At 39.0% G+C, this 11229-nt stretch overlaps 2 long non-coding RNA genes across 2 annotated transcripts in view; both read right to left on the minus strand.

The window, feature by feature from the left end:
- Window positions 1-467: 467 nt before the first annotated feature.
- LOC123972777 lies at window positions 468-3218 on the minus strand. Its single transcript, XR_006825470.1, has 5 exons — window positions 3099-3218; window positions 1506-1601; window positions 1383-1421; window positions 968-1012; window positions 468-743 (listed from the first exon to the last, which is right to left on the minus strand). It is a non-coding gene; the product is annotated as an uncharacterized LOC123972777 (long non-coding RNA).
- A 4692-nt stretch (window positions 3219-7910) lies between these two features.
- LOC123972578 overlaps window positions 7911-11229 on the minus strand; it is a 6240-nt gene continuing 2921 nt past the window's right edge. Inside the window, exon 2 of the long non-coding RNA XR_006825433.1 lies at window positions 7911-9497. This is a non-coding gene — a long non-coding RNA (uncharacterized LOC123972578). The remainder of the gene's footprint in view (window positions 9498-11229) is intronic.

Consider the following 11229-nt stretch of genomic DNA (forward strand, 5'->3'; position numbering starts at 1 on the left):
ATGCATTACACATAAAGTGAAATATTTCAGGCCTTTTGTTGTTGTGGTGTATAACATATGTGCATTTGACGCATAACAGTTTAACATAGCACTGTAGCAGCTGGATAGAGGATTAGTGACCTTTAAGGGGAGAGCAGAAGTCAGTGGTTACGTGGAGGCTCAGACCCTTATCTGGTGTCCAACAAGATGTTTACACTTATCCTATAGAACTTTGCTCTTATATGGATTGGAGCCTTAGTTTGCAGACTCTGACCCTTATATGGTATTTAGCAGATACCTAAACATGTCCTATATAAGCTGTGTTTGATGTACAGAGAGACAGCGTGGCCATCGGGCTGGGTCACTCTCCAAGCTGCTGCAGAGCTTGTAATTGATGCTGAACTCCTTGATGTAATAAACTTTTATGATCAAGAACAGTGTCAAGCGGATTTCTTCTCAACACATCATCGCAGCATTATTGTTCGGACACCACATTGTTTTAATATTTATGATTACAGTTTACAGCTGGGAAATCAAAAATCAAAAAGTTGGACTCCTTAGGTCACATGACATGGAAGAACAATAATAATGTATTGATGTAAGCAAACCCCCGGTGATGGCAGAGTTAGCCTTCAGAGGTGAGCTAACCGCCCTTATACTAACAACACTGGTAGTATTACACAGATCTTGCTCTATGCTAATATTCATCCTCATTGTATGAAGCACATTTACATTAGTTTATCCCAAACCGATGTCGTTGGGATCTGTAAACAGAAAGAAAAAGATAGTCTCAAAAGTAGAAATTGTTTCTGTTCAAGTCAATCTCAATCTAGCGGTTGATTAAGTTAAATTAAACCTTTTCTAAGCTCCTGTTCAGAAAATACACATTAATAGATGTGGTTTCATTTTCACTTCACAGTATTGCAAGATAATAACACAGATCTTGTTATATGCTAATATTCATCATCAAGATATGAAGCACATTTACATTAGTTTGTCATAAAACCAATAATGGAGGGTTTGTTGTTGGGATCTGTAAACAGAGAGAAATGGAGAGTCTCAAAAGTTGAAATTCAACAGTTAACAGAAAATTAAACGCAAATGTAACAGTGACGGTCTGTCTGCTTGGCTTTCTTTGTTTTCTGTCTGCAGCTGTTGTACCTAAAGGCAGCACATTCAGCAGCATGGGACACACCCAGGTGTGTCCCAAAAATGCATAAAAGCCAGAGTAGTCCAGCTGGGCTCTCTTCTCCATAGACGTCTGAATGTGTTGTTTCATGTTTTCTTTTGCAGCACAAGCTCATTCATCCACTCACTCTGATATTACAGACTTAACCTGCTCATTTGTTTCTGTTATTTTCCACTTATTTGTTAAATACTGTTTTCTTTAGTATTCAGTTTACCTTTGTGGGTTCCTTTTCTCTCATGAAATCAGAATGACCCTGTGACAGAACAAACAATGTTTTGGTTATTAATTATTATTATTATTATTATTATTATTATTATTATTAGCCTATATGTCTTACCTTGCCCAAAAGTGAACATCCACCTGGATACCAACCACAACTACGTTTTCCTCTTTGTCGACTCTTTTCTCTGTCATGCACACTTTCTCCCTCCACCTGTAACAAAATCAGGAGATAAGCCATTATTTTGCACAGAAATACACCATTTCTGTATTTGTAATATATTCAAAAACGCTTTGTGTTAATCTATGCAGTTACGATGTCTATGAAGATTCTCAGTCATCCAGGTCATAGTTATCCAACGAAGGTTAAAATCAAGGGCAACTGGACTTGGTTGAAGATACTGGAAGACGTTTCGTCCCTCAGCCAAAGGACTTCTTCAGTTCTGACTGACTGGCAGGGAAACTCAGCTATTTAACCTCAGTGGGGTCGTTGGCCAGGGTCATCGATACCGCTGGTTCGTTAGTGTTCCTGGTTGCTGTGACGACAGTCGTTACAGTCGTTAAGACTACCGGTGGTCAAGACTGAACGACCATCGTTGGTATCTTCACCTGAGGCCAATAGGTTACGTTTGTTGAGTTTCCTGGGAAGTGATGATCTTGTGGCTGTTTTCACAAAGGTCCATTTAGGGTATCCACAGACTATAAGTTCCCCCTTCAGGTGGTTCTGTTCCTTCTCTCTGGCTTGGGCACTTGTCGGTATGTTTTCCGCTCTGTGGTGCAGTGTTCTCATGACCATGACTATGCAGTTACCATGACCCTCCAATACAAACAGAACAAAATCATTTTATTTCTGTCAGCCAGGGCCGGCCGGCATAGGCGGTCGCCTTGGGCGCAAAATGTCAGGGGGCACCGCAAGAGAAAGTTTTCGACTCAGCGCAAATCAACTGCAATATAAACATCTTAAAACTGAGGCGCAGCCTTTCTCTGTTGTGGACTGTGAGCTGAACGTGTGGATTTGTGGTGAGATGTCTGCCTGACCAGTAGTGTTTTCTGTTGGTTATGGTTTCACATGCAGCATGCAGTCCCAAACTGTGTCGGTCAAACGGTCTAAAGGGGATGGACTATATACAATGGATCAATAACATAATGCACAGCAGAGTATAGGGCAGGCAGAATTAAAACTATTATGAATTCTCATTAAATGACAATTAGTCCGTAATATTGTGATTTTTTTTCTGGACATGTCAGAGAACGCAGATATTTCGGAGAGATTCTGAATGTGCAGAAAGTTTTGAACATGAGCAGAAAGCTGCTGAAACACAAGAACTATTAAAGTCCAGAAGTTTATAACTGAATTAAAATTAATTCATTCATTATTGAGGTGAAAAGGTCCCACATAGGCCTATTTAAAGAGGTTATTTCCCCAAACAGAGACTCAAAAGAAACGGGAGGGCTAAACATGTGTACTGACTCAGCAGGGATTTTATTAGAAAAATTAGAAAAGTTGATGTACAGGAGAAAACATATTTAAAAACAATATACAGAATGCCTGAAAGCAATTTCAAATCTCGCCTATGGCTCCAACACTGTCAGGACCAGCGCTGCTCTCCGCAACATGTTTGACATTTAGACTGAAAACGTCCTGTGAGAAAACCCTATTTGAATAATACATTTTCCAACACCAGAGAAACTCCTGCATGGATCTTCTTACCAGATCAGGAGACAGTTGTTGATGATCACCTTTCACCAGAGCGGCTGCATCAGTAGAAGTGAAGGCTGTGATGAGCAGGAAAACCTGCAGACACAACAGGACCAGTAGCACAGTTCTGTCCATGACTGGTGAACTGGAGAGTTTGATACAGCTGTGGTTTCAAATGCTGGTTTAACAAGTCCAATGTCATCCCAATATTGACTCTCTGTATGTTTGCAATCCCTCCTCTGACATCTGTGCTCAGAACAGTAAACATACTGCATGCCAGCAGCTTCTTACGTAAGAAAATGTATTGATCTTCTGGGGGAAAATGTTCTCTATCACATGCTCATGTCACGATCCTGTCCTGAGTTTCTCTGTGTGCTGTATTTTGATTCTTGATTCTCTGTTTCTAGGTTTTGGTTGCTATCTGCAGTTTAGACCTGTCATCTGTTCTGTAGTTTAGTTCTCTGTGAGCTTTATTTACTGGTCTGTTCTGTATCTGTTATGTAGTCTGTGTTTTGGTTCCATCTCTTGTGTTCTACTGTTTCGCCTATTCTTGTGAGGATTGTTGTGTTGGTTCTCGTTCTGTTTTCTTGACTTACTACTTAGTCCTGTGTTTTAGTTCGGTGTCTTAGTTCCTAGTTCTGTGTCTTAGTTCATGGCTTAGTGTTTACTCCTGGTCCGTGTACTTCGGTGTTTGTTGCTCACTTTTCGTTTTTTGGAATAAACCCTCTGAACTGTACCTACTCCGCTCTGTGTCCTGCATTTGGGTCCTCAACCTTTTCAACCGCACACACTCCGTGACAGCTCACTATAATTACAACCAAGATTGGTTTTAACAGGGATTGATAATGACAATAATAATAATGCCCGGTCTGGACAAAATGGGAGGCTGGCCAAGCAACGGGAACTCTGGGACAGCTGTGCCCACGTCAATGTGTTATATAATGAATAAATAAATAACCTTGTTCCTTGAAACAGGGATTGATAAATTAACTATTTGGGCCTTGAATGGTTTATTTAAATTAAACAATCTGAACTGCGAACATCTAATAGACATGTGAACCAGGTAAATCTTGAACCAGTTAAAGTGTGTCATTTGTTATTTTATGTAAATTCTCAATATGAAAAGTACAGTGGAGTACATTTAAAAAAAGTATATTTCCAGTATATTTCCATATTTCCTTTATGCAATCACTAATGGAGACTTAAGAAATGCTTGTGTATTTTAAATTTAAACACACAAATTTATTTTGTTTGCAGCAAAGAACAAAGTCAACTTACTGTAAAAAAGCAAAGACTGACTGATATCATCTAGTGGTCACATAAAGCAGCACTATAAGGAGTACTTTATATTTATCCACATTGAAACTACAGCAGATAGCACAATGTATCCAACATGTTTGAGAAAGACTCAATCAGAGAGTGTAGAAATAAATGTATCTCTGTAGAAGCAATGCATGCAGTGTCAATGAATCAATTCAATCAAGAATCATTTCCTTAAAAAGATGATCTGCTGTTCCTGGGTTTATGCTTTTTGAGTAATGAGGAGTGGAGTGCACAGGCCCTCTTGGTGGTTGGTCACTTTTAGATTCTTCAGTGTGTGCCCTTTTATATCCATCCATCCTTCATCAACCGCTTATCCTGCGTACAGGGTCGCAGGGTATATGATGAGCAAAATAAAATACTGAAAACCCATTAGTGTTATCAAGATAAAGGGGGATGGGAGGGGCTTATTTTATTTTAGGACAGCAAGGAAATATGAAAAGTACAATATTTCCTTTATGCTATCAACAATGGAGGCTTAAGAAATGATGCTCTGCTTGTGTATTTCAATTGGAAACACTTTATTTTGTTTGCAGCAAAGAACACAATGTGAACTATTACTGTAAATAAAAAAAGGCTGACTGATTCCATCTAGTGGTCACATAAAGCAGCACTGATAGGAATACTTTATATTTATCCACACTGAAACTACAGCAGAAAGCACACTGTATCCAACATGTTTGAGAAAGTCTTTTTTAAATAAATATATCTCTGTAGAAGCAATGCATGTGGTGTCAATCAATCATTTTTAGATTTGTGCTGGTTCTTTTCTTTCACATTGACATGCTTTTCATTCCCTTAAAAAGATGATCTGCTGTTTTTGGGTTTATGCTTTCTGAGTAATGAGAGGAGTGCTCTTGTTGGTGATCACTTTTAGATCCTTCAGTGTGGGCCCTTTTTAGATGATGAAATAAAATACTGACAACCAATTAGTGTTATTAAGATAAAGGAGGGAGGGGATAGGGGGTATTTTATTTTAGGACAGCAAGGAAATAAACTTGGGAAAACCTCACAGACATCCTGGTCTCTTACCACAGCTGGATCCTGGTCATTTAGCTCCTTGTCTTCACCCTTTTCTATATTCTACCGGCCTTCCCATCACATTTGATAGATTAAGTAATATTATACTCAGGAAATCAGACCTTTTACTGTTTGACTCACTTAAATAAAGTACATTCTGTCATGAACCTTGACAGTTATACCCTGTCAGGGGAAAACACTGCTTAGTGTGTCTGCTATATTCAGGGCAGGCTATGCAAATCAAGGCTGGATTCTTGTGTGATTTAATACAGTATTGTGAAAAACAATTACACATACTGAAATAACAATTTGGCCCATTGTCACCCACCCCAATACAAACTCCTGAGGGAAATATCTGGTGCTTTTGCTACTAAATGCTATATACTATTTTTTACAAGATAGTTACTAACTTTGTCTCTAGTCTGTTTGGTGCTCAGACCAAAAACGTGACTCCACATGAGTGATAATGTTGCTCTGTAACAGTAAATGACACAAATTAGACTACGTACCCAGATTTGATAAGCTTTTGTCCCAGTCTAATAGGATTATTGCTTTTAGATGTTTTATTACATACTGTATGAAGTCTATTTTCAAATAGTCATTCTGTCATTGTTACTTACGGATGGAATTATAGTATAGAGAATAACTGATTCCCTTTTTTGCTGGGGACCCCCTGGAACCTCCTCAAGGAACCCTGGAAATAAGCAACTGTTTTCTAACAACTGTTTCTGCTGCCCTCAAGTGACCAAAACTTGTTGTAATCCATCTGCAATATTGATGTAAGCCACCACTCCTACTGTTGCTTTTTTGTATATATATTTACACAGATAAATACTCGCACATAGACATAGACACACTTGGTCTATGTGTACACATACAGGTGCATCTCAAAACATTTTTCATAAAAATATTCTAGATTCATTACACATAAAGTGAAATATTTCAGGCCTTTTGTTGTTTTAATCTGGATGATTACAGCTTACAGCTCACAGAAATCAAAAATCCATTTCTCAAAATATTAGAATAAAGAATTAAATGTCGTCAGTGTGTCAGTACCCACAACCACAATCATAAGACTTCTGACTTGAAAGTTGTCCAGAAGACACTCATTCACACCCTGCACAAGGAGGAGCCACAGAAAGTCATTGCTGAAGGGCTGACTGTTCAGAGTGCTGGATCAAAGTATATTCATGGAAACTAGTCATGGTTTGAGGATCTCGGGTCTTGTTTTGGTTCCATGTCTTGTGTTTCTACTCTTCTGCCTTTTTTATTCTTGTGATGATTTTACGTTGGTCTAGTTCTGTTTTCACAAACGCCTGTCATGTTCTAGTTCATGTCTTAGTGTGTAGTCCTGCTTCTGTGTCTTAGTTCTTAGTCCTATGCTTTAGTTCATGTCTTAGTGGGTTGTCCTGGTTCTATGTTTTAGTTCTCAGTTCTGACACTAAGTTCTTTGATCTGTTCTCTTTTTCATTGTTTCCCGTTTAGATTTTACATGTATTCTGGGTTCTGTTTTATACATCATGGTCCATTGTCATTTGTTCTGGTTTTTGACTTTCTTGTCCATGTCATCTGTGTCTGTATTTTGAGAGTGGTATGTTCAGTGGTTTACCTTTGTTTTGGACTCTTGCCTGCTGTGCTACCATGTAAGCCTGTTTAAAGTTTAGTCAACAAATCTCTGGAAATGTTTCTGCTCGTCTCCTGTGTACTGCATTTAGGTCCACACCTCCGTTACCTTACTCTGTAAGGCCGTGATGAGCAGGAAAGCCTGCAGGCTCAACAGGACCAGCATACTGTTCTATCGATTCTGATAAACCGAAGAGTCTGAAACACACAAATCTTTATATACTCACTGCTAAACCAGCCACTTCCATCTAGACATAGAGGAAGCAACAGGATTCCTGGATGTTCACATTAGTAATATATGAGGATATATAAAACAAGGATAACTCAAAAACTTCTAAGTTAACTTGACAGCTTATCTTACAGTGTAAACTGTTTACTTGGGGAACTTTAGGTGGAAAACAATTATAATAACTTGTAAAGAAAGTAGGAGCACTTTAAAATGATGTTTCAGCAACAATTTGCCATCTTTAGAGCTTAAAGCAGGGTTCAGACACATTTTGAACAATGAATTTGAATAAGAATAATGCGAACTGACCACCTTTAACTCCCTCAGTACTCCCGCAGTTAGTACTTCATTCTTAGATACAGCATAATTAACATATATCCCTGGTAAGAGAGAAAAGACATGCACTGTTTGCAGTAGGTATCCTTGCCATGATGCCCAGGTTGAAAAAGAAAGAGACTGGGGTTGAAATTGCTTAGCACACAGCAGCACACAGGTCTTTGTTTCCTTTGGTCTGCCTTCACTCCACCCACTTGTGATTAATTTACAGTTAAGTTTATTGGTTATATATATATATTTTACACACACACACACACACACACACACACACACACATATATACATATATACACACACGATTTTCTTTTAAAATAATTTTTTATGCCAACTTTTGGAGGGGTGGGGTGGGGCACAGAACCTCTGTAGGTGGGCCTGGCCCCCTAAGGCCCGTCCTTAATGCCAAATATAAGTTCTAGTTTTCAAGTCACAATAATTTTACTTACAAGACAAGACTGTTAAGACTCCCCAGTTCCGTGAGTGACAGTTTGTGTGTTAGGTTTCTTTATCCTTTTTGAGCGAGTAACATTTAAGAAACAGTGTTCATCCATTTTGACTGTGAATGAGCACCAAGCATGACCGAAGTAAACACCTCCTCTTTCTGACAACTTCGAACACGGTGATCCTGCTGAGACATTTATCCAGGATATTAATGGGGCAGGTCTTGTCACAAAGCGGCTGAATGCGTGTGTGGTTGAGGACCCAAATGCAAGACACGGATACTGGCAGGTAAAGTTCAAAGACTTAATTAAACAAACGCGAGCACAATAACAAGAAGTGTGGCTGAATCCAGATTATCCAAAACTCAAACAATCCAAACGAACAAAGAGATCCAACAGAAATCCAGATCCATAGGAAATAAGCAGGGTGGACAAATGGGCAGAATATATCACACGACAAGTTCCATAGACAGAGCAGCAGCAAGCTACAATGACCGGACAAATACTAAAGACACAAGCAAGCATATATACACAGAAACTAACAAGCAGGGTGGGAGCAACACATCTGACAGAGATGAGACTAACGAGACAGGCAGGCAGAGAGACAGCAGGGGAAAACAGAAAGACACTAACAGGTTGCAAAACACAAGACAAGAATCTAACTGGAACTCAAAACACAGAACAGATAAGACAGACCAAGTAACTGAGAAACACAGGCAACTCCACGAGACAGAACAGACTAAGATAACTGAACAGAACAGGCTAACACAGGATGATCATGAACTACAAATCAGGCAGAGAATACAATTAACACTTAGCAGACAGGCAGACAGAAACCAAGCATGAAACAAATACCAGATAATAACAGAATGAGACAGGAACTAAGGCAGGCACAGATCAAAACCAAACTAAACAGGAAACAGACTGAAACAAGAAACACAGAACAGACTGGCATCAAACAGGCAGTGGAACACAACTAACTAACTAACTAACTAACACCGGGATTACTGAACACAAGATGACAGACAGAGCTGAAAACCAAAACACAACTAAATAACAGATACAGAACTGACTAAAATAACAAAACTGACTTGAGAACTAACTAAACAGAGCAGACAGGCACACAGTGTGACAGGTCTCTGTAAAGATGTGGACATAACAGTCTCTGATTTCCAGTTGCTTGGCACCATGTCCCATTTTGGACATTTACCAGGAGCAGCCGTAAGTCCAAGCTGGGCCCGCATGGCTCCCGTCCCGGGTCTCTTTCCTCACCTTGGGTCGATCAAAGCACCTGCCATGGTGCTTTGATTAATTACATAATCAATTACATAAACATGCCTATTGAGCAGTAGTAAGCAAAGGAATTGCCCGGGTTCAAAGTAAAATTCCATAAGCTGATCCATACTGGGGTGTTGCACTAGGAGCAGCTGAGCTGGCACAGTTATGGCTCTAAAGAAAAAAAAAAAGAAAATTATTGCATGAGAACGCAAGACATTTTGCAAGAGAACGCAAAAGTATTGCAAGGGGATGCAAAAATATTCTTCCACTGACCTTTATGGGGCTCCATAGCTTACAGTTTGAACTGTTTACTTGGAGAACTTCATTAAGGTTGAAAACAAGTATAATAACTTGTAGTAACTAAATAATAACTAAAATTAATAACTAAAGAAAACAGGAGCACTTTAAAATGCCTTCATTGCATGAGCTGATGTTTCAGAAACAATTTGCCCTTTTTAGAACTTAAAGGCAAACACATGAAAACATCATATTTGTAGCTTAGTATGAAGTACATAATCCATTGAGGTAAAATGGACCATGTACTGTATTGAGTTAAAAAATACTATGTACATTTTAAAATGTGTTGTTTGACCTGGACATATAGACATATGGCAGTGATTTGATCCCATGTTAAGGTGATGGGATGAATGTTACTGCGCCATCAACCAGTTCCATAGAAAAATAATGAGGAAGCATTACCAAAAAGTGAATGAGACACACAGAGACACTCTGTTCACGTGCAACAACTGAATCCTGTGTGTTTACATAATTTTCTTCTGGTTTACCTCCACTCCATCCACTTGTGATGAAATTACAGTTTTTCTCAGTTGCTTTGGTGCATTTCTCACATCACTATTAACATTTGCACAGCAGTTAGTTCAACCTCCACAAGATTTAGTCATTTCTGCACATCATAGTAACAGTTTCTCATTCCTTCCAAAAACTTACAAATGCTTTAGACATGCATCAATTGCTTTCATACAACTCTTTGCTGTTAACATTATCATTTGCTTATGTCATGTCAGTCAAAATTAACTATACTTGTGAATGCTGAATAGTCATTCCATATAAAACTAATAGTCCTCATTTGATTGCTTTCATTGCTTCATTACATACAAAAATGTTGAACTAGTTGTCAAAATCTGTCAAGCAAACTTTACACTTTTTAAAAAAATCTTTTTTTTCCTGAAAATGTCTCCTAAATTGAACTCTCAGGTGAACCTCAGCTTTCACTGATGAAGCACTAGTTGCAACCAATGATAAGCCACTTCTCTCACTCAGAGCTGAATCCCATAAACCCCCACTTTATAAACATATACTGTATGAGCCAAGCCAGACATAGTGTGTATTTCTACAATACTGTGACACAGAAATGGAAGGTCAGCCTTGTGGAAGAGGGGTGAGGGTGCGGGGAGGAAGAGGAAGGGGACAAAACAGGGGAAGAGGAAGAAGAGGCCAAGTACATACAGTGGGGGAAATAAGTATTTGACCCCTTGCTGATTTTGCAGGTTTGCCCACTTACAAAGAATGCAACGATCTATAATTTTAATCATATGTACATTCTAACAGTGAAAGACAGAATCCCAAAGAAAATTCCAGAAAATCACATCATATGAATTCATAAAAATTGATAACCATCTGATGAGGAAAAACAAGTATATGACCCCCTACCAAACAGCAAGTATTCTGGCTCCTACAAGCCAGTTAGTCTTTCTTTAAGACACAGCCCCAATCCCAACCAATTATCTACATCAAATACACCTGCCTCACCTTGTTACCTGTATAAAAGACACCTGTCAACACCCAAACAACCAGCATCCAACATCACCACCATGGGCAAGACCAAAGAGCTTTCTATGGACATCAGGGACAAGATTGTTGATCTGCACAAGGCTGGGATGGG

This window comes from Micropterus dolomieu, linkage group LG06, assembly GCF_021292245.1.
Source record: "Micropterus dolomieu isolate WLL.071019.BEF.003 ecotype Adirondacks linkage group LG06, ASM2129224v1, whole genome shotgun sequence".
Classification (NCBI taxonomy): Eukaryota; Metazoa; Chordata; class Actinopteri; order Centrarchiformes; family Centrarchidae; genus Micropterus; species Micropterus dolomieu.